The sequence below is a fragment of the Macaca nemestrina genome, chromosome 7, assembly GCF_043159975.1.
Source record: "Macaca nemestrina isolate mMacNem1 chromosome 7, mMacNem.hap1, whole genome shotgun sequence".
In the NCBI taxonomy this organism is placed as follows: domain Eukaryota; kingdom Metazoa; phylum Chordata; class Mammalia; order Primates; family Cercopithecidae; genus Macaca; species Macaca nemestrina.
Window position 1 is genome coordinate 99,612,416 of NC_092131.1, and position 24,054 is coordinate 99,636,469.

The 24,054-nt window shown below is 42.1% G+C and overlaps 1 non-coding gene across 1 annotated transcript; it reads right to left on the reverse strand.

Moving 5' to 3' along the window:
• Positions 1–18,381: 18,381 nt before the first annotated feature.
• LOC112426274 (small nucleolar RNA U13) lies at positions 18,382–18,485 on the reverse strand. The gene has a single exon (XR_003017548.1). It is a non-coding gene; the product is annotated as a small nucleolar RNA U13 (small nucleolar RNA).
• Positions 18,486–24,054: the final 5,569 nt, after the last annotated feature.

Sequence of the window (24,054 nt, forward strand, 5' to 3'; positions counted from 1 at the left end):
CCTTCCTCCTCCTCCTCCCCCGCCTCCGCCCTCCCCTCGCCTCCTCCTCCGGCTCCGGCTGTGCCAATCACAGGGGCTCCTCGCGCCGCCCGCCGCCGCCGCCGCCGCCGCCGCCGCCGCCTCGCCTCCCGCGACCGCCCGCCGCTGCCATCGTCCGCTTCCCCTCGCCCGCCGGCCGCGCCTGCTCTCACCCCCTCAACCCCAGCCCCAGCCCCAGCCCCAGCCCCAGCCCGGAGGCCTGGGCCTGGGCCGCCGCTGCGCGCCCTCGCCGCGCCGCTCCCCGCTGCCGGTGCGCCCCCGGGGAGGGACGGGAGGCGGGCTTGGGACGCGGAGGGCGACCCGGCGGCCGAGGCGGGGAGGGTCCGGCTGCCGGGAGAACTGGGGAGACCGGGAGTCCTTGCGGAGTACTGAGGGTGCCCCTGAGGGAGGGAGGCGGCGCCCGGCCCCTAGGTGGCGCTGCGGGTCATGGGGCCCCGCGGCGGAGACTGGCGGCTCTGCGCCGGGCGCGGAGATGGGGTGCGGAGGCGCCCCCGCGGGGCTCGGACCCGGCGCTCGGGAACCCCGGTGCCCAAGCCTCAGAGGGCAGGCTCTTCCCAGGAAGGGAGAATACTGACTACCCAGGAAGGGTTTGGCGCGCGCTCTTCTCCGCCTGGGGATTTCTGGGGACAGATGTTATGCTCTGGGCCTTGGGGAGGTGCCAGAGGTCAGAGCTGCTTGAGGCTTCTGCCGCCTGCCGGTTTCTGCGCCAGCTCTCCCCGACCACAGAGGGTGTTGAAAAGGCCCCAGACCGAAAAGAGAGAAAGGGGAAGTTAGAGGAATACGTCGGGAGCCCCACGGACTGTTGGTGCCCCAGCCTCAGTGTCCAGGCGCTGCAAGATCGCCGCGGCCCCAGCAGAGGGCCTTGTCCGGCCCTCCATCCGCCCAGGGCCCAGTGGCTCGAGCGCGCAGAAAGCGGCCAGCCACAGGCCTGCTGGGTCCCCACCCTCCCCTGGCTCTGTGGCCCTGGCCACCATCCTCGGCCTTGACCTGAATGCCTGACCCATGGCAGCCGCTCCTAATTACTCCCCACTCTCACCGTTACCAAGGAGTGTGGGCCACAGAGGATCTGCTAGTTGTCAACTGCAGCGTTTGGAAGCTGAGAGAAAAGCTCAGAGGACTGGACAGGTACCAGGAAACAGCACCTTCCACCTGGGCCACTGGGGGACTCAAGGAATCATTTAAAATGTTTTCCTTAATAATTGTGTCAAAGAAAATGACCCACTCTCCCAGGCTCCTGTGTCTAAATGCAGGCTCAACTTCAAAACTGAATAGCAATGAACCCTACCATATTTTTCCTTTCTCCCGAAGAACTTGAATGAGAATAGAGGGTGTAATGGTGGAGGTGTTGTTTTGCCATGGCATTTAAATATAAACTGCTTCATCCTTCTGTGGCTCCAGACATGATCTCACCCAGGTTTGGTGTCGCTTTGAGATGCCCCCACCTTGTCTAGGCCACGTCCTATCTGAATTGGCGCCCTCCACAGAAGTCTCTTCCCATTTTCCCCACTTCCTGAATCACTGGCCACACCATTCCCGGCCAGTCCTATAATGAGAATCCTTACTGCCCCCTCCTTTCTTCCCCACACCCTCCCATTACTCGGAGCCAACTTTTCTACAGAATCTTTATGTCCCCTCTTTCCCTCCCCATCACTTTGCATCATGGGGTACCTCCCCACTTCCTCCTGAGAAGACCCTTGACAAGCTAGCTCTGTTCCCTGCCTCTGTGATGATGAGCTGCAAAGCTGAGCTGAGACTTTACTTGTCTATAAATGGTGACCCCATTGCTAATGAAATGTGCAGAGTGCATTACAGTCTTCAACTCTTATTTACGTTCTTTGTACTAAAAAAAGCTAATGTTTACTGTGTGCTTATTATGGCCAGACACCATTCTCTGTGCTTCAACCGCATTTACAATGTAAGCCTCACAACAATCCTCTAAACCGAATACTGCTATTAGCCTTGTTTTACAGATGAGACAACTGAGGCCTAGAAAGGTTAACCTGATCAATGTCACTTATCTAGTAAATGGCAAGGCAAATCTTTGAAAACCAGGGTGTCTGCCATCATAGCCCAGGTTCTTTATAACTACATGCATATTATCTCATTTATCACCCAGTGTGGTTTGTCTCGTGGGGAGGCTGGGACTTATGTTGTTCCTCTTTTATAAAGCTAGAAAGGGACAGAACTTGCATCCATGTCCAGCCCCTTTTTTTTTTTTTTTTTTTTTTTTTTTTTTTTTTTTTTTTTTTTGAGATGGATTTTGCTCTTGTTGCCCAGGCTGGAGTGCAATGGTGAACTCTCGGCCCATGGCAACTTCCGCCTCTCAGCGATTCTCCTGCCTCAACCTCCAGAGTAGCTGGTATTACATGCATGTGCCACCACGCTCAGCTATTTTGTATTTTTTTTTTTTTTTTTTTTTTTTTTTGAGACAGAGTCTTGCTCTGTCACCCAGGCTGGAGTGCAGTGGCCGGATCTCAGCTCACTGCAAGCTCCTCCTCTCGGGTTCACGCCATTCTCCTGCCTCAGCCTCCCGAGTAGCTGGGACTACAGGCACCCGCCACTTCGCCCGGCTAGTTTTTTGTATTTTTTAGTAGAGACGGGGTTTCACCGTATTAGCCAGGATGGTCTCGATCTCCTGACCTCATGATCCGCCCGTCTCGGCCTCCCAAAGTGCTGGGATTACAGGCTTGAGCCACCGCGCCCGGCCTATTTTGTATTTTTAATAGAGACAGGGTTTCTTAATGTTGGTCAGGCTGGTCTTGAACTCTGACATCAGGTGATCCACCCACCTCAGCCTCCCAAAGTGCTGGGATTACAGACATGAGCCACCACACCCGGCCAGCCTTTTTTGTTCTATACCACAATGCCTCATGTACACACTGAGAAAGGCACCAATTTTTTCAGCTTAACCATTTATTTTAGATTAAAAAATTAGCTGTCTTTAGAGAAATCACACACTTTTGCTGCCAGATAAAGGATTTCGGATTAGGGTTGTAGATTCTTCCTATAATTAATGGTAAGCAGCCATGAAAGTAATCCTGTGCCTGAAGCCTTAAGAATCGTTAAAGTCAGCCTCAGGGAAATTAGGCTGTAGCCTCACAACAGTCAGAAAGAAAGAATTTAACAAGTTCAACTCCCTTCCTTCTTTGCTCATCCTTTATTTACTTGTAGATCAGGGTTCTAGAGATGATAAGGTGGGTTTATGAGCACCAGGTGCTTCTGCTTGGCATTCCCCTAGCCCGGTGTGCAGACAGAGGAAGCAGCATAAAAATAGTAAACACGCTTGTATCAGTACAGCACGTTAATGCTTTCTACTTTCTACATTCTATATCTCAGCTCACAACAGGGAGAGCTGGTCCTATTAGCCCCATTTTTTCTCAAAAGAAAGGACAGCAGGTTGGTTTTGGGAGCTCATCACCAGCAGGTGGCAGGAATTGAGTCTACATTTGCCACCCCAAATTGGTGGGAGTGAGAGGTGAAGCCAGCTGGACTTCCCCGGTCGGATGGGGACTTGGAGAACTTTTTTGTCTTACAAGAGGATTGTAAAACACACCAATCAGTACTCTGTAGCTAGCTAGAGGTTTGTAAAATGCACCAATCATTGCTCTGTAAAAATGCATCAATCGGCACTCTGTAGCTAGCTAGAGGTCTGTAAAATGGACCAATCAGCAGGACATGAACGGGGACAAATAAGGAAACAAAAGCTGTCCCCCTCCCCCCGGCTCTCCCCCCCCCCCCAACGCCCGCCCCAGCACACTGTGGAAGCTTTGTTCTTTTGCTCTTCACAATAAATCTTGCTGCTGCTCACTCTTTGGGTCCCTGCCACCTTTAAGAGCTGTAACACTCCCCATGAAGGTCCACAGCTTCATTCTTGAAGTCAGCCAGACCACGAACCCACCGGAAGGAACCAACTCTGGACACAGGAGCACCAAGGAGGAAGGGAGAGAGGTAGAGGGGGTTTAGCACTTCCATAAACTGCAGTGCCCCCTCCAAGGAGCCTCTGAAATAGCTGACACTCGTGAGCAGCAAAGCCAACAACTTAAACCCCATTAAAAGCCTCAACTGGGCTTCCTTAAATGTTGCCTTGGAGAAATGCTGTAACCACCACTTGCACTGGCCCTTTTTCGTTCATCTCTCCCTCTAGCGGTGGGTGGTGAATTTAGGAACAGGTCGGTATTATGAATGACTCTAGAACCTTTATGATTATTTCAGCCTCTCAACTACTTTCTGGACTAGGTGACTTTTCAAGATGAAAATATTGCTAGCTAAGGCTGTGGTTCCATGATTCCTTACTTTGCTGGCTACTAGAGGTATTCCAAACATTGAGAAGCCAAGTAATGTTAAAATCTGATGTAGGGAAGCAAAAAAGAAAGTGGGGCGACTTGGGAAGATAAACTGGCTTTTGGTTCGCAAGATATTAATAAGCTATAGGTAAATGCTTAATGATTAGGATTTGAAGAACTTTTCTCCTTCATTTTAGAGAGGACCCTCTGTTCATTTTGGTAGGAGAGAAGTGGGTTAACTATATGGTCGTGGAAAAAAACAATATCTTCCTCTGTTACTGGGCTGTGGAAGATTTCCCAGCAAGCAGCTTCAATGTAATTCAACACAATGAGAAATTGTTGTTCAAGTAATTCACATGAAGCATCTTTTGCCAGCTACAATTTCGTTCACAGGCAAATACAAAGTTGAAAAATAAATGCAAAGAATGATTTCTGATTGTCACTGGGATGGAAAATAGATGCTTAGATTCTCACCCTGTGGATTTTTTTTTTTTTTTCTGAAAATGCACCAATCATATATTTTGTCCAACCAAGGATAGAATTGGGGCTAGGCCAACTTCTTTGGCTTGAAACTAATATTTGGGCTGAGTTGAAGCTTATTTTCTTTTTCTCAGAGTTTTTCTCTCCCCACCCCCATTTTCCAATTAGCCTGATCCATATGCCTTTCTACCAAATAGCCTCTGTTTGCTACTTACTATGTTCATAGTTTCATGTTGTAAATTATATCTCTTAATTTGAACGTGCCCTAAAGCTCAGCAAAGAAGTGAAAAGGATAAACATCAATGTAGATACAATTCTAAAAAATGGTGAATTCAAGTGGAGAAACAGAAGAAAGAAAGAAGAAAATTAATGGAAATAGAATCGATATGACAAAACCAGGGTTTTAGGAATGTGTTATATTTACGGAAAATGAGTTTTGAGGTAAAGGAGAAAGAAGAGAGATAATAAATATTTCCCAATATTAGTACATTTGGGGAGATCATCATTTGCTACTTCTGTTGATATTCATATAAATATAATTTGTTTATCCACATAGACTGTTAGCTTCTTAAGGGTATAGAAAGTGTTTTACTTTAAAAATAAAGGATCGGCCACATTCACGCCTGTAATCCCAGCACTTTGGGAGGCCAAGGCAGTTGGATCACCTGAGGTCAGGAGTTCAAGACCAGCCTGGCCAACATAGCAAAAACCCATCTACTAAAAATACAAAATTTAGCTGGGCATGGTGGTGAGCATCTGTAATCCCAGCTACTTGGGAGGCTGAGGCAGGAGAATTGCTTGAACCTGGGAGGCAGAGGTTGCAGTGAGCCGAGATAGTGCCATTGCACTCCAGCCTGGGTGACAGAGTGAGACTCCATCTCAAAATAATAATAATAATAATAACAATAATAACGAGGATCATTTATTCTCCTCAGTGCCCATCAGGCCTTGTGCCAAGAAGCTTAATACCTCTGATTAGGACAGAAGAGACCCAGAAAGTGTCAATGTTTATAGAAAACTTCCTTCCAGGCATTCTCCCCAGGGACCCTCCTCTCCATCCTCTGTGCAACTACACACACACCTTTCTTGCAGCAAAATTTGTCCCCACGAGCCCCTTTCCCGGACACAATGTCTCATCCTCTCTCTCGGAGGAGGGCTTTCCCAGCTTTGCTCCTCGTCTCTGAAAAATGCACACAAACCTTGATATTTGGAGAGTGGGTACTGCTACGGTAGGCAAATGACATGAGCCAGCACTGGAAACCAGGTGAAGGCCCAACAGCATTTCCACAATGGAAGCATGAGGGATAGTGATTATCATGAGTTCGTGAGTTCCAAGCTCAGCAGAAAGTGGTCACAGCTGTCTGCCCTCCTGAGGGGTAGTGGGTGCCAGGCCTGGGTACCTCAAGTGGGCATGGTGCAATCAGTGCATTAACCCTTGGACTGATCAAAGAGAAAGAAGAGTTTCTGGAGAACATACAAGGAGGTCATGAAAAAAAATCTCCAGGATGTAGGATGCCACTACAGAGAAAGAAAACTTAAATTAAGAGCATGGGTTATAGAGACATCATATACCAATGGGAGAAAGATAAAAAACCTCTGCTCAGGATACATTTGTTTCCTGCACCCTAGCTTCCTTATGCTGCCTCCTTGCCATTTCTCCAGACATACTCCTCTCCCATACTACAGCAAGTAGGAGGGTTGAGGAGTGAACAAACAGAACGAGAAGTCTGTCCAACCTTTGATGACCTGTTATGGGCGGAACTGTATCTCCCCCAGAATTCATACGTTTCAAACCCAACCCCCACTACCACAGAATGTGACTCTATTTGGAGACAGGGCCTTTAAAGAGGTAACCAAGGTGAAACAAGCTCATATGGCTCCAATCCAATAGGACTGTATCCTTATTAGAAGAGATGAGGACATAGATACACATAGAGAGATGACCACGTAAGGACACAGGTGGAAGGCACTTATCTGCAAGCCAAGGGGAGAGGCCTCAAAAGAAACCAAACCTGCAAACACCTTGATCTTGGTCTTCTGGTCTTGAGAATGGTGAGAGAACACATTTCTGTTGTTTAGGCCTCCCAGTTCAGCAGCCAGAGCAGACTAATATATAACCGTAACCCTCTCCCAGCCCTTCACACACCTTATACGCCTTCTGTGCTTAATCACAGTTCCTTGAGCTCACCATGCAGTCTCCTCCTCTAAACACTTGCACAGGCTGTTCCCTCTGCTTGGAATGTCCTTCCCTCCCCCTTTCTTCAGCGGGCTCACACCTACTAATATCTTAAGATCCAGCTAGTGTCACCACCTCCAGGAAGTCCTCAGAGAATACTCTCTAACTGCCTTCTGACTCCCTCCCACCTGCTTCCCCTCCCCACCTGAGCCAGCCTCTGCACAACCTAGCGTGGATCCTATTGTGGAGAGCTCTCACTGTGCTTCTCCCTCATTAGCCTTTGGTTGGTGTCTTTCATTTCTATATTTTTGCCTCCTAAAAGAGCCAAGCTCAGATTGGTCAGTAACTGTGAGGGAGAGAACAAACAAGTGAGGACACAAGAAGAAGAAACCCTTCCTCACTGGAGCTGCCCAATAGGTATGGGACAGGAGAAAATGGCAAGAAGAGCCCATAAACATTAGGAGGAAAGGAGAAAAGGGACATGGTATTGACGGTAGCTATAAGACTGCACCTAGCCAGGCAGGAGGTGAGAGCAAGAGGGATTGCCTAGAGCCTGACTACTCAAAGTGTCTCCCTGGGTAGCAGCACAGGTATTAAGTGGGAAGGAAGGAGAGACAGAGGGTGAGGGGGAGGAGGAGAGGGAGGGGGAGAGGGGGAGAGGGGAAGAGGAAGAGAGGGAGAGAGGGCGACAGGGAGACAGGGAGAAAGGGAGAGGGGGGAGAGAGAGAGAGAGAGGAGACTCTCAGCCCAGATATGCTGAATCAGAATTTAAAGTTTAACAAGCTCTGCAGGTGCACATCATGACTTGAGAAGAATTGGCTTGGAATGGTATCAAAAGAAACCTAGAGTTAGACAATTTTTGTATTTTAGTATTTATATTCATTGCCCTTTTTTATTGTATTTGGGGCTTTAGAAAAAAGGACTAAGAGGAACAATTGTCTCTAAAGATGACGCTGGTTATTTTCATTCTCTGGGAATCCTCACACCGTGGAGTCCCGCAGGGAGGGAGCATAGACGACTAATAACATGCCCAGGGAACGGGGGAGTGGAAGAGAGGAAACCTGCCTTTTTATTTTGTGTCTGACTGTTGTTTTGGCGGCATATCTGAATCTCAGAATGAAAGTTGAGATGCTGAGCTTCTGGATCATGATGGTTGCCTGGATTTCCCCCTCCTAACTTCCTTTACCCAAGAAAAATCCAAAGAGGCTGACAGGACATAAAAGGGCTGAAAACCCAGGATTCCCAACTATGGATGGTCAGTTTCTCAGGGAAATTACTCCTCACACAGGACAGACGGGATGGCCAAGGAAGAGGAGTGCCTACTTCCTCTGTAGGAAGAAGAGAGGAAGGTTCTACAGAGAGGATGCTGGGTGGTTCCCCAACCAAAAATCCTGACGGTCACCTCCTGGCTGCCCAAGGATGGCATTCTCACCTTGCTGAATCTGTCTGTGCAATTGTAACTCCCAGAAAGGCGCAATGAGCCTCGGTGAAAGGGGTGGGTGGTTGCAGAGTATGCCCTGGGATATAAAGTAATGTAAGTGGGAATAAGGATGGGAAACTTTTAAAAAATTATCTACTGCTGGGTAACAACCCACCCCAGAACTTAGTGGCTTAAAACAATACGTATTTTGCTCAAGAAATCTGCAGTCAGCACAGGGCTTAGGAGGGAGAGCTGGACTCTACTGTCAGCTAGGATCATCTCATTTGGCACCTGGCACCTGGGCTACAAAGACAAACAGCTGAGGGTCAGAATAGCTGGGCCTCTTTGGACATCTGTTTGTGGGCTCATCCTGATCTCTCCAGCATGACAGCCTCAGGGCAGCCAGACTTAATGCATGCATGCTCCGGGCTCCCAGTGTACCTGCCTCAGAGAGGAGGCCATGTGACTTTCATAGAACGTGACTTTCATAGCCTCAGAAGTCAGCCGTGTTAGTTCTGCTGCGTCCTGTTCATGGAAGCAGTTACAAAATTCCATCTGGACTCAAGAGGAGAGAACACAGACTTCACCTCTTGGTGAAGGATGTTTGATGTCACTTTGTTAGAAGAACCAAGGAATGAGGTATATATTGCAGTGGCCATCTTTGGAAAATACAATCTGCCAGATACATTGAGAGCTCTGTGTCTTGGAATCAGAGCTTCCCATGCACTGTTTCAGGCCACAAAAAGACTATGGAATGTTTCAGAGTATTTAGTAATGAATTCATCTTTCATTTACAAAGAAACAGGGAAGCAAGAGGAATTCATGTCATGGTGTAACGGTACACATTGCTAGCTAGGCACCATAGCTTGCTCTCCAGTTAAACATTTAAGAGGAAGATTCTGGCAGATCCAGAGTACAAACAATTTGGACAGCGATTTCCTTGTTGGAGAGGGAGTAAGTGCATATGTGTTGGGGGATGGTATAAAGATACATTGAGTCTATGAAAAATATTCTGTAACATATAGCAGGAGACTCGCTAGACCAATGAGGCAGAGAAAAATCATGCCTGTTTAAGGAAAAGCTAACTGCATAAAACAGAAAAAAGATTTAATCTTGCTTTTTCTGTGTTCTTAATACTAGGCAGTATGTGCTTTCTGAAGTAAGAATGAAATTGATGAAAAAGGTGACACTTGAGATTCTGAGATTGAAAGGGAAACTGACATGTAAGAATTGAATTCAGGTAAACTAAAAATAAAATTGTGGAATCAAAATTCAATTCTGATGAAGTGAAGACCAGAATTGAAATTACAAAGAGCCAAATAAATAATATAGAAAACAAGATAGAGAAGTTTTCTATCGATGCAGAGAAAAGAAACAAAAAATGATGACAGAAAAGATAGGTAATTTGGTCAATCAAAAATAAGACTTACTCTATGGATAAGAAGGACCCAAGGCAAATATAACCAGAACAAATGACGTTGCTTTAACATGGAGAAAAATGGAAGAAAAACTTGAGCTAGAAAAAAAAAAATGTACAACTTAAAATACTGCACCATGTTCAGGGCAAAATTAAAGATGTACTCAGACATAATCTAGCAAATTTGTTCAAATGGAAAAGATTTTAAAATATTCTACAAACATCCAGACAAAACAAATGTTACTTATGATAAAAATGAGAATAGGCTGAATTAAGGGTACAGCACGAGACTAGATGCCACATGAGAAACGAATAAAGTCTGAATGGTACTAGAAAGTGCTTATGACTCAAACTGAAATGTTAATTTGCAAAGAAAACAAAAAGAGATTCTTAGATATTCTAGTCAAGGGTTCAAAAAAGATACCACCCATGCACTTTTCTTGAAAAAATTAAAGAAACGTTCCAGTGAAACAACATGTTAAAGACAAAAACTCAATAGCAAAAAATGAGTTCAAAAGAATTGTGATAACCCAGCTAAACATACTAAATTAAGTTTAAAAAATGTCGTAAATAAAGTACAGTTGGAAATTTTTCTTGAGATAGAATAAAAGTGATAAATAGGTCCATAATTCTAAATGTCATTGGCGAGAATGGAGGAAAAGGAGTGTATGCGGGAAAGAAGAGTATGAAATTCTTCATCTTGTAAAGAGTCAAAAGTTATATCATTCATGAATTTGATGATTAGAGAATGTATGCATTCAAGTGTGATCTTAAAAAACAGAATTTGGGCTAGGCGCAGTGGTTCACACCTGTAATCCTAGCACTTTGGGAATGCCGAGGTGGGCAGATCACTTAAGGTCAGGAGTTCAGGACCAGCCTGGCCAACATGGTGAAAACCTGTCTCTGCCAAAAATACAAAAAATTAGTTGATCGTGATGGCACACACCTGTAATCCCAGCTACTCGGGAGGCTGAGGCAGGAGAATCATTTGAACCAGGGAGGCAGAGGTTTCAGTGAACCTAGATTGCACCACTGCACTCCAACCTGAGTGACAGAGCAAGACTCCATCTCAAACAAACAAACAAAAACTGAATTTGAAGAAGTCAAAGAAAAATACATACTTATAGAAATGGGGAAAATAAAAACCAAGAAAAATGTTAATACATGTTGAGTATCCCTTATCTGAAATGGTTGGGGCCAGAAGTGTTTTGGATTTGGGACTTTTTCAAATTGGGGAATATTTGCAGAATGTATGCCAGTTGACCATCTTTAATCTGAAATCCTGCAGTGAACACTTCCCTTGAGGGTCATGTTGGTGTTCAAAAACTTTCATATTTTGGAACATTTTGGATGTTTGGGTTAGGGATGCTTAACCTTTACCGGGGGGAAAAACCATATAATATAATGGAAAACATCACAGACTTTTGAGAGAGATACTTATTTTGGTTCACACACTTCCTAACTTTAGTCTTAGGAAAATTAACTTATCTACTTAAAATCTGAGTTTTCTTGTTGGTAAAACTGGAAAAAACGTACACTTCCTAGGGTACTTGTGGGGATGGATTATCTAAAGAACATTGTTCAGTGTTTGGCCCAATTATGATTTGATAAATGAGTAGTTGTAATTTGTTGCCATCATTGTTTTTTTCATTATCATTATAAAAGATTAAAAATACTTGCATCTCCCTGTGTGTCTTTTCCTCAGGGAAGCTGTCCTGGCTTTGTTTTATGAACGCACTCCTCAATTGTATCTGACATTTTTAAATTCTTTGATTTGTATCCTGTTCTAGATTTCTGATCAATTCCACAGACTTGATTTTTATAATGCTTCTTTCTTTACCCATGATTAATTGTGAGTTTTTACTCGTTTTCTTGCCTGCAACTGATTTCTGTGTCAGTGTTGAGACTCGGTTTCCCTGAGCCCTGTCTGAGCAAAATCACAGATACCCAGAATAATTACCCAGGATGGGAGGATAGCCAGTTATAATAATAAATTTAACTGATTTATCTTCCTATATTTAAAATACCAAGACTTCAGGATTGGGCTAAGAAAATCCAACTATGACCTGCTCACAAGAAACCTATCCAAAACAAGGAGACACATATAAATAAAAAATTAAAGAATGAAGATTTACTAGAAAAATACAAAGAAAAAATAAAGGTATTAATGTTAACTTTATTCAAGACCGGGTACATAGCCAAAAATATTCAATAGAGCAAAGTACACATAAAAATATAAAATCATCAGTGATACTTTATGCATTAAATATATAAATATATAAAACAAAGGTGTATAAGAAGAAATGGACAGAAAGCAATTGTTTTATGTGAGCCTTTTATGGAACTATTGCTCTTTGACAATAGGAAAAGACAAAATATGTAAGTTTTAAATGATATGTATTATATATAATTAAAAGGTGTCTATAACAAAACCGATGAAAATAGAAAATATTTTCTAAAGATAAGCATAGAAAATGAACAAATTATTAAAAATAGAATTAGTAAAGTTAACATATGAATTCAAAAACTTTTTAACATAACTCTAGAGAATATATAAAGGTGAAGAGGAAAACTAAAATGTAAAAGTAGAAGACAAATATAAAAATAAACAGGAGAATTTTTACAAATACAAAAATATTCGTTAAAGCACAGTAGTGTTCATAACTTTGAAAAGTTGAATTAAACAGATATTTTCATGGCATAGTTTACCTAACCTTAAGAAAAAGGGTCATGAACTTTTAGAAGACATTCTGGAGATATACATGTATATGTATGCATTGTATTACTTCCAAAGATGTTTCATTTTCTGAAAATTTTACCAGTGATAACTTTCAGAATTTCAGAAAGACAGATAATACCATGTTATCTGATTTTTCTAGATATAAAAACAAAAGCTGAGTGTATAAAGATTCATTTTATGAAGTCAGCATAACACTGATCTAAAATCGACAATAGCACAATCAAAAGAAAATAAATGCTATCATGATTTTGCAATGACATGTTAAAATATTGTGATGACATGATGAATAAATGTGCCAATCAAAAGATAATGTTATTTTTCTTATATGACATTGTGATTCTTAAATTTATATTAACAACAAGCAAAAAACTAAGAATGTATTGAAAAAGGAGAATCAGAGCATTTCAATTGTGTAGGCACATCCTACTAGGTATTAAAATATATCATAAGCAACTGCAACCAAAGCAGTATGGTACTAGCTCAGCAGCTGGTAGGAAGATTGATAGAACAGAGCAATGAACCCTGAAATAGATTCTAGTATGTATTCCAGCTTAAAGTAAGGGCAACAAAAATGAGAAAGGCAGAGATTATTTCTCAAATGGTTAGGAAAATTGATTAACTCAAGTTATAGCTTTACTATCCAGCAGCCCAAGACAAAAACAACAATAACAGCAGATGGATTAAAGAACCCACACATAACAAAAACATAAATAAATAACAAACTTCTGGAAAGGGAACGATATTCTAAGCATAAAAGCAATGTAAGTAATTACAAAGGAAAAGTTAGATAGAGCTTACTGTTAACACAGTTGAAAGTCCTTTACATCAAGGAACATGTTCACAACAATCAAATTACAAATTAGAAGAAGTAGTTGTAGTAACAGAGCAGAAAGATAATACTGAAAGAGTATATGAAGTACTCTTACAAATCAATTAACAAAATACTCCAAAAGACATGGGCAGAGTATCCTCACAGAAAACTTAAATACAAAATATAATTATCAGAAAAAAATGTTCACACACCTAATCAAATACTAATTAAAACAGTTACAAGATACATTTTATTCACTCATTAAAATAGTAAAACGTTTTTTAAAGAAAATTTTCTGTGCTGGTGGAAGTTTGAAAAGACTCCCTAAAATAAATTGCTGGCAGAAGTATAAGTCCGCACAAACTCTGTGAAAATTTATTTGGTACTATCTATATAGGTGTCAGAGGTGTTTGAACCGGAGCAACTCCGTATTGAATAGGGGCTTGGTAAAAAAACTGCAAAGACCTGTTGGGCTGCATTCCCGGTAAGTTAAGCCATTCTTAGTCACAGGATGAGATAGGAGGTCAGCACAAGATACATAAAGACCTTGCTGATAAAACAGTTTGCACTCAAGAAGATGGTGACAAAAGTGACCTCTGGTGGTCCTCACTGCCACACTCCCACCAGTGCTATAACAGTTTACAAATGCCATGGCAACATCAGGAAGTTACTTTGTATGGTCTAAAAAGGGGTGGCATGAATAATCCACCCCTTGTTTAGCATATCATCAAGAAATAACCATAAAAATGGGCAACTAGAGCCAGGGACTGCTCTGTCTATGGAGTAGCCATTCATTCACTCCTTTAGTTTCTTAATAATACACTTGCTTTCACTTTACGGACTCACCTTGACTTCCTTCTTGCATGAGATCCAAGAACCTTCTCTTGGGGTCTGGATCGGGACCCCTTTCAGGTAATGGAGGTACTCAAATTATCATTTCCTTTGACTCAGTAATTTCCCTTCAATGAATTTAATCTAAGAAAATAATCAGACACATGAACAAAAGTAAGTATAATGCTTTGCTTATTGTTCAATACTTATTGAATAATTGTTTATAATACTGAAAAATTTGAAAAACATGTTCATTAGTGGGAGGCTGGCAAAATTACCTTTTTAAGAAAAGACAGTATACAGTCATTTAAAAAATCTTTTCTAAAACTTTATGAAAGAAATGCTCTTAGTAAAATAAGTGACAAAAGGAGAATTTTGAATTATATGTAGGGTAGGATCCAGTTTTTGTTATGCACACAGACACATATTTAGGACAATGGGTTCTGGAGTTAGAATCAAAGTACCTGGATTTGAATCACAACTCACCACCTACTAGTTTAAGAACATGAATAATTTACATAACCTCACTAAGCCTCTGTTTACCCATCTTTAAAATGGTAATCATGAACCTGTCTCAGCTTGCTATTGTGAGGACTAAAGAGTTATTCAGTGTTAGGTGCCTAGTATACAGCCTGGCTCATACATGGCAAATTTTACATTCACATACATTGAGTTATCATTTGTGTGTGTGTGTGTGTGTGTGTGTGTGTGTGTGTATGAGAATTACAATTTATAAAATTTTCCTTAGTATTAAAAAATGTATGCACATTTTATAATGCATTTTTGCCTAGGCTAATGGGCAGCCTTCAACAAATATCTCATGCACTCTGCCACAGCTCAAAGGCATAAAATGAAACCTTGGCTGCTGTAAAAATCAAAATCCACCCTGCTAAACTTACACTGAATAAGAGATCAGATATGTGCTCCCTGTGCTCACTGCTTTCTAGGTCTTTTCTCTGTAAGTAAATGTTCTCCCATTTCCTTGTCCGGAGCCGTCCTGCTAAGTATAATGGTAGCAAGGGTATCTATGACACAACCCCCAAGGTGGTGGCCACCCCTATTATCCCCCATCCTGTGGATGGAAGCTAAACTTATGGCCAGTGCAACACTTGTGGAGTTCCAGATCCCTTGAACAAATGATCAGCAAATCTGGAGTTATCAGTTAAGGAGGATATAATTTTAAAATGTAGGAAAACCAAGACTTCTAGAAGGAAATATACCAAGTTGAGACAGAGGAAAAAACAGTGCTTCTGTCCTTTCAATGTTCATATCGAAGAGAATGTACAGAGGCTGCATCATTCTTGCTTTGTATTCCTATATTTAAATGTGTTGAAAGAAAATTGTAGAGACAGATGTGGAACTGATGTTAGAAGAAATACAAACAAAAGGAAATACCAGGTTCTTCAAAACTGAATCACGAAACAGAAAAAAGTCTTCGCTTTTCACAAGAAGTGAAGCCAGGCCTTCCTTGTAATAGAAGATTAACATGCCACCATCCTGAACAATTATTCCTCAGGGGCAAAATCTCTTCCATGCATTTCCCAGGGGCCAAGAAGTCATCTGGGATAGAGTTTGAACTTGGGAATTGGTGAGATAAGGGCCACAACAAGATGTTGGAACAAAGACCAAGTATTGAGTCTTGAACGTCAGTGTGATGTGAAGCCAAGCACAAAGGCAGATTAATATCAGGGCTGGAACTATGAAGTAGATAAGGTTCAAGCTGAGGTCATTTGTTGTACTAATATATTAGAAAGTCTTAGAGGTCGATAAAACCTCATTCTCTGAGAAGAGTCAGGTACAGCAATTTAATTATGTTAATAATATTAGGGAAAAAACCCAATGTGAACTCACAGCATTAAAAAGCAGTATTTTTTCCTAGCTATGTGTTTCAACAGCAGTAGCAATTTGGTACCGCCTATGATATGGACAGGAGGCAAGGAAATTAAATACTGGGTAAAGAGGGCAGTTCCCTGGCAAAGGCCCCACCCTCGAGCCTGGAAACCCACGGCCCTAAATGAGAACAGGGATTCATGTTTTCATCCCCAAATGTTGCCTTTTAGCCTACCACGCCCCCTATCCTGTACCCATATAAATCCCAAACTCCAGGATCCACGAGCAAAGAGCAAAGGAGCAGAAGAGCTGCACAACAGATGAGAGAAGAGAAGGAGCATCTGAACATCAAGAGGAGTTCAGCTGGGGACAGTTGGAGAGAAGATCGGCTGCTGGATGGCTGAACTCCAGGGGAAGATAATTCTTTCCACTCCATCCCCTCTCCAGCTCCCCATCCATCCTGCTGAGACCCACTCCCATCTGGCAATACAATTTCCCACATTTACCATCCTTAAATTTGTCTGTGTGACCTGATTCTTCCTGGATGCCAGAAGAGGATCCAGGTACCAAGAGGGCACTGAGCTGGTTAACACTTAAGCCATCGGTGGATGGCAGAGCTAAAAAGAGAACTGTAACACACCCAGTGGGGCTTTGGGAGTCACAGGCACCCACCCCTAGATGCCACTGTGGTGCCGAAGCCCAAAAGAGCTTACCCTGGCTCCTGCACCTGCCCAACTGCATGCTCCCCCTCCTATAAGGGGTTTGAGCCATGATAGTGGCCGAACACACAAGCCACACCCCTGTCACACATCCTGCAAGGGGGGTCAGGGAACTCTCCCATTTCAGTAGCATTTTGGTCACTGCCTATGCTCACATGAACTCCTAAACGCCCAGATTTGGGTCTCTATCTCTCACCCTCACTAGAAGGAACTAGCACCCCTGGATCACACATACACAAAGAGTAGCATGAACCTAGAGTACCCTATTGTTTCCAGATAGGAAAGATAGTTTCAAAAATGCCAGAGACAGTGCTGAAAGGACAAAGGAGCCAGCTTCAAGGTCTCCTGCTGGCCAAGTTATAATTTGAGAACTGAAATATGATGAGTTTGTGAAAGGCCAAAATTTTATAATGATATTCAGAGAAAAGTTAATATATATTAAAGGTAATTAGGATGAACATAGAAATTTGGCTATCATGGGATATGTTTAATTTTTTATTAATTTTAATGAGGAAGTTAATATAAATTAGTTTTTTTATTTCTTCTATTAACTCTATTTGATTTTAAAATATAGACATAAAACTCATGTCAAACTGCATAACTAGAGAAGAGGTAGTACAGGAAACAGAGTTAGGCAAACTACCCAGGGAAAATATACAGAAACTCTACCAAGAACAGGAGGGCCTTCTAAGCACCAGTGGTCACACACAATAACTAGAAAAAGATCAAAACTGTGTTCCAAGATGATGAAGTCAACAAATATCTTAAGAAGGAGAATGCATTGTACTACCCTGGTTCTACCTGTCCTGAGAGATGAAACCTCTGGATAGTCTCACTCAGGATGAGACACTAATGAGGCAGCCACACATTTTTAATAACACCAATAGACCAGGCCCAGTTATCACAATGACAGGACAATGGGCTATGTTACGGTAGCCAAGACAGACATCAATGTTTGATAGGGAAATTCCAGGCTACTAAAAACTAAAATCCAGGGGGAAAATGTAGACTTATTTTTTTTTAATTGATGTGAAAAGTCAAGATTAACTTAAGAAGAAAGTAGCAGCCTGATGTCCATGGTTTGGATTTAGATAATCTTCAGAGAAATAATCTGGCCTCCTGCCCTAACTAAGAATCAATGGTTCAACCAGATCCTACGGCCTTGGCTGTCTAAGTTGATATTCCTTTTCTTTCTGGTCTGGAATACTATAACCTTGAGATTTTTGATTAAGTACTGCTATAATCTTAGGTAGTATAGGCATAGTATAAAAAATTAAGAAATGGGGAAGAAAGCAAGACGTTGACATTTTAGGAATAGACATAGGTATTAGTAACATTTTTCATGATCATTGTATTTGTGTATGTTTTGTGGTTTGATATATTTGAAGTGCTTAAAGGGATGGCATGGAAAACAGGGACTAAAAATTGTCCTTTAAAACAAATGACACAGAAGAATTTTTATTGAATCTTTCGAGATTAGTTTCTATTGCATTGATAGCAGAACAGACTGTAGTGGGTTGAGGAGCAGATGGAAATGGTTAAGACTAGGGTGAGACAAGAGCCTTGGGGCTAAATATAAGGGGAGGAGGGTGCCAAAAATGAACTAATCAAGATAAATAATTTTTTTCTTTTTCATATCAGACAGATAATGCATCTACTTCATAAAAAGATTTGAGGGAGACACATCTCACGCATTGGCATGAAAACCCAATCATCATACTTATAAACTGCAAAAGGAGCAAGGTTGATATTTTAAGGCACTGTTTTTTAAGAGTCAAAATTAATGTAAAGAAGTCTATGATAAACAAAATGTCCATATTACATACTGGTGGGATGAAAACTAAGAGTGTGGGTGCCCATAATAGGTCCTTTTAAAAGCTGTCTGTGTGCAAGAAAGAAGGGAGCTTGGGCTGGAAGGAAAGCAAAAGTCCACGGAGGTGGGTTGGCTTGCTTTCAGCTTTCAAGAATGGAGAACCTTGAACATATGCCAATGCTTAGGTGATGGCCTAAGTCCAATCCTTTCTCATCCAGTCGTAATTATGGGGAGGCAGAGGAATTTGGGCCCTCCGGTTGGAGATACAGGACAAACGAATTCTTCCTGAGTGCATGGTATTGGGGTCGGGGAGGAGAAAAGCTTTCATGGGACAGTGGGATGTCTTGCCTCAAATGACAAGTAGTTCTATCCTCCTGAGAACACACAGGCTTTCTTATCCCTTTTTCCAGTTTGTATTGATTTGATGAGCCTCTTTGCCCACATCCTGCTTATAGGTCTGCCCAGGCTCACTTCTCTTTTCTTTCAGCTTCTTTCACTTTGCCAGGACACCATTGTGAGGGTTGGATTGGGGAGAGAAACTCCACACCTTGTTACTTAAAGTGCAGTTGGGGACCATGCCAGCTGGCAGCTTGTGTCTTGTCTCAGATCCTGCCTCATTGAGAAGCACCACTTATACCTCTGGCCTCAAACTTGCTCTGCATGGGAGGCACTTGGAGGCCTGCAAAAAAATGCCAATTGTGAGTTCTCCCCCACCCGCTCCTGGATCCTGATTTAATGGGTTGCTCTCACTGCACTTCTCAACATGGCTGGGGCATCAGGATTCTTGAAAACTCCCAGGTGATTCTAGTGTGCAGCAAAACAGTAAAGTTTGAGAACCACTACTCTGCATCACCTACTCCCCTTTCCTAGCTTCTGTGTGGCCATTTACCAGCAACTAGGAGAAGGGCAGAGGAGAAAGGAAATAATCATTTTTGTCTTTGATTCGGGATCATAGGTGGTAAGATTGATGATTTTCCCTCCAGGGGTCCTGTGCCTGAAACTTTTTCACATTAAAGCCAATCAGTTATCTAGTAAGTGTATTAGCTATTGGATTCTATGTTATCCCATGTGTGGGTTCCCACAGCCTATGAATATGAGTATGTTCTCACCTATTTTCATTTCCCTTTGAAATTCCAATGAACACTCCAGGTTGGAACAGCCCTTGCATACTGGGGCAACAACTCTGCAACTTTTCTTTCCAAATTTCAAAGTTTAGTTTTTAAGTAAGAGGCTTATTTACTCACATAAGCTTATGGGTTTTCCCAGGCAAAAGGGGCAGTTTTAAGTTTAATCAAATTTGGGGGAACTTTATTAGTGTCAGCTGGTTCACTCTCTTTTCTCTGAAAGTGCTTCAGAACCACAATAGCCGAGTGCTTGCCTTGTTTTGATCATGGAGGTAAGACATCACTTTGTTCCGCAAAGACTGCAGTTATCAGTTGAAGTTAGAGTTGCTCATTTTGAGGCCTCCTTTTGTTTTTCAAACCAATTACAATGATTTGATCAAATAATTGGCCAACAGTATTGTTTTAGTCAAGGTTCCCCAGAGAAATAGAACCAATAAGACATACATATGTATATATAGAGACAGAGATGAAGGATTTATTAGAGTATTTGACTCATTTAATTATGGAGGCTGAGAAGTCCCAATATAGACCAACTGCAAGTTGGAGAACCAGAAAAGTCAGTAGCTTGACTCAGTCCCAATCCCAAGGCTTCAGAACCAAGGAAGCTGTCAGTGTAATTCTCAGTCCAAGGCCAAAGGCCCAGGAGCTGCTGATGTGAGTCAAAGGCCAGAGAAACTGGAGTTCTGATGTCTGAAGACAGGAGAAGAAGGGTCTCCTGGCTTTGGAAGTGAGAGGATGAGAATTTGACTTTACTCCTTTTTGTTCCCTTCAGGCCCGCAGCCCATTGGATGGCATCTGCTGCATTGAGAGTGGATCTTCCCCATTCTAGTTCACCTACTTACATGCCAGTCTCCCCCAGGAGCACTCTCACAGACACACTTAAGGCAGCCGAATTATTCTAATTAAATGCCAAATGAGTTGGGTTTCCCTTTCAGCAGAAGGGGAATGGGCTCAGTGCCCTACTGAAGCACTGAGAATAAATAATGCCTTCCCAGCTCTTTGGGTTCCTTTGATCCAGTCAAGTTGACACCCAAATCAACTTTCATAATATTTCTGTCTTAGTATATTTGTACTGCTCTAACAAAATACTGCAGACTGGATCATTTATAGAAGACAAACATTTATTTTTCTCACAGTTCTGGAGGCTGGGAACTCCAAGATCAAGGCACCAGCAGGTTTGGTTGCCTGGTGAGGGCTGTGTCTGCTTCTGAGATGTTGCCTTCATGGCACATCCTCTGGAAGTGAGGAACACTATATCCTCAGGGGTAAAAGAGCAAATGAGTCAAACACTGTGTGAAGCCTCTTTTATAAGAACCTCAATCCCACTCACAAGGGAGGAGCCCCCATAGCCTAAACATCTCTTAAAGGCCCTACCTCTTAATACTATCATATTGGCAACTCCTGAATTTTACAGGGGGCATATTCAAACCGTAGCAAGTACAGACCCTAAACTGAGAAAGAGGAGGAAGAGTAAAGGGTAGAGGAGAAGAAAAATAGGAAGAAGATGAAGACAAACAACACAACAAGCAGCTTTGATGCACAGAATATGTCTCAGACATGGAACAGCACAGAACAGCTAGTAGGTGCCCATCAGTCACTGCTTGAATGGATGAATGGATAAATGGATAGATGGATGATCTGCCATCCATGGCTCTTTATCAAAGCCTAAGGATCTTCTCTGAATGAAACAATCATGGTAGGGTAGGGTAGGGAAATTTATTTTTCTGGAGAATAATGATTGACCTGGGGTCCAGATGAAATAAGATAAAGGGCCATCTGGTGAGAAGTCCTCAACCCAAAATAGGATTAGGCTGCAGAGATGGCAGCTGTCCACACAAATTTCATTCCTGTTGACCACTTTTTCTGTTTCTGTTTGATCATGGCAGACAAGTGACAAAGAAGCAACCCTCTGTAAGTCTCTTGACTCCCTGGATTGAATATGTCCCCAGTCTTAGGGAGAGACCTGCAAAGGAAATTCCATGCATGCTACATTCCAGCCTAGCAAATACACACTGACATTTAGGTCTGAGTGTCTCACAATCTAGGTACAAAATAGAGCAAAGACTGAAAATGCTCCTAGGAATTAATGTCTTTTGGTCACTTAGGATCACTGAGCTGGATTGAAAAGAAAGAAAATTTCATCTGGAGAAGCTATACTATAACTGGGCACTTCTACAATGCAGTAAATTAACAGGACTTTACCATTTACTTTTATTAAGAAACTCTTATAGCAGAACTCTGAAAATACAAGTAAAATTGTACTGATTGTTCAATACATTTATAACAAATTGGAATTTTCAAAGTTTTAAGATGGTCTGTTAAACGCAAGGAAATCCCTGGGTGCTATTTGCTGTGGAGCCATGCATGAGAAAAAGACACTAGGAGATAGTGGAAAAAAACCAAGATGTGTTTTCCTGTCCTTTCTTCTCTATTCAACACAGAACACAATGCTTCTGTGACCAGATGGATGGTTTTTTTTCTCCCCACACACCAAGCAATCAATTCTCCAGCCAGTTCTCCAGTGGACACCAGGTGGTTGTTCTCTGAGTCAACTTAATTCTGTCACTATTTACCTGGAGACAGCATCAGATCCCTCAGGTTGGGGGTTCAGCCCTGCAAGACTGCATCCCACTTCAGATACCAGTCACAAGCCCTAGATTGTGGCCTGCCCCTCTGCCGATTGGCTATAAATTGGGGTTCCCACAACCCCCTCCTGGAGTTTGATTAATTTGTTAGAGCAGCTCACAGAACTCAGGAAACACTTTACTTATGTTTACAGGTTTATTATGAAGGACATTACAAAGGATACAGTTGAACAGCCAGATGGAAGAGATGCATAGTGTGAGGTCTGTGGAAAAGGGCATGGAGCTTCCCTTCCATCTCTAGGTGCTCTACCCTGCAGGAATCTCCACGTGTTTAGCTTTCTGGAAGCTCTGTCCAACCTTGTCCTTTCTCAGGTTTTTATGGAGTCTTCATTGCATAGTCATGATTGATGACATCATTGGACCATTGGTGATCAACTCAATCTTCAATTTCTCTCCTCTCTCCCCTTTCTGGGGATTGGGAGATAGAATTGAAAGTTTCAACTCTGTAATCATGTCTGGGTCTTTCTGGAAACCAGCCCCCTTCCTGAAGCAGTTTAGGAAGGTCACCAGCCATCTCATTAGCATACAAAAGACACTCTTATCATTCTGGAGATTCCAAGAATTTTAGGCGCTGTATATCAGGAAACAAGATACAGTCATGTCTTGTTTAGTGATGAGGGATATGGTCTGAGAAATGCATTATTAGGCAATTTTATGGTTGTGTGAACATGAGAGCCTGTACTTACATAAACCTAGATGGTACGGCCTCCCACACACCTAGGCTTTATGGTATAGCCTATTGTTCCTAGGCTATGAACCTGCACAGCACATTACTGTACTGAATACTGTGGGAAATTGTAATACAACAATGAGTATTTGTGTATCCAAACATGTCTAAATATAGAAAAGGCACATTAAAAATACGATAATATAGTCTTATAGGACCATTGTCATATATATGGTCCATCTTTGACCAAAACTTTGTTATGTGGTTCATGACTATATATATTTCACAATATCAGGAATTGTGCTTTTGTTACCATCACTTTTTTGAAGTCTCGGGAAACACCATTTGAGGAATGCTGCAGTGGGCATTGTCTTTTGCACTGATTTAAAGAGGATTGGCTGAGAGGAATGGTGTTCTCCATATACCAGCTGGGAAGGCTCCTTTCATGAACTTATTAAAAATCATACTTTATTCTCTAGTGCCGTGGGCTATTCCCCCTGTCTGGAATGCTCAGACCCTGGAGATGAGGCTGTTCTAGAAAAACAGTGAGAGAGAATGGTTTTAATACCTCCCCTATGCAAAAGGCATATGTAATGGTGACAATTTATCTTGTTACTGTTCCACATGTCAAGTCACTGTGCTTTTAGCACAGCAACAGAGAACATAATCAACTTTAGATTGAGGAAATTGTGGGTGATAATTATAATTACAGGGCATAACTCTATTTGCTTTTAAAAATACAATTTTTAAGAAAGTAGTGTAGAAATCAGAATCCATCATATTTCTATTTCAGTTTCAAGGAAAAACTATTCATTGAAAAGACATTATTTTCTTTTGGATATTAACACTTTGGAGATCATCACACTAAAAGGATTTAAACGCAATGCTGTCTTCTTTTTTTTACCTAAGTGGGTTTTGCACAGACTGTTCTCCCTGTCTGAGATGCTTAACTCCTGGGCCTATTGTCTTAGTCTTTGGGACTCAGTTTACCCGTCACTTATTCATAGAGGCCTTTGATCTAAATTAGGTCACCTATTATATTTCCTTGTATCATTTTTC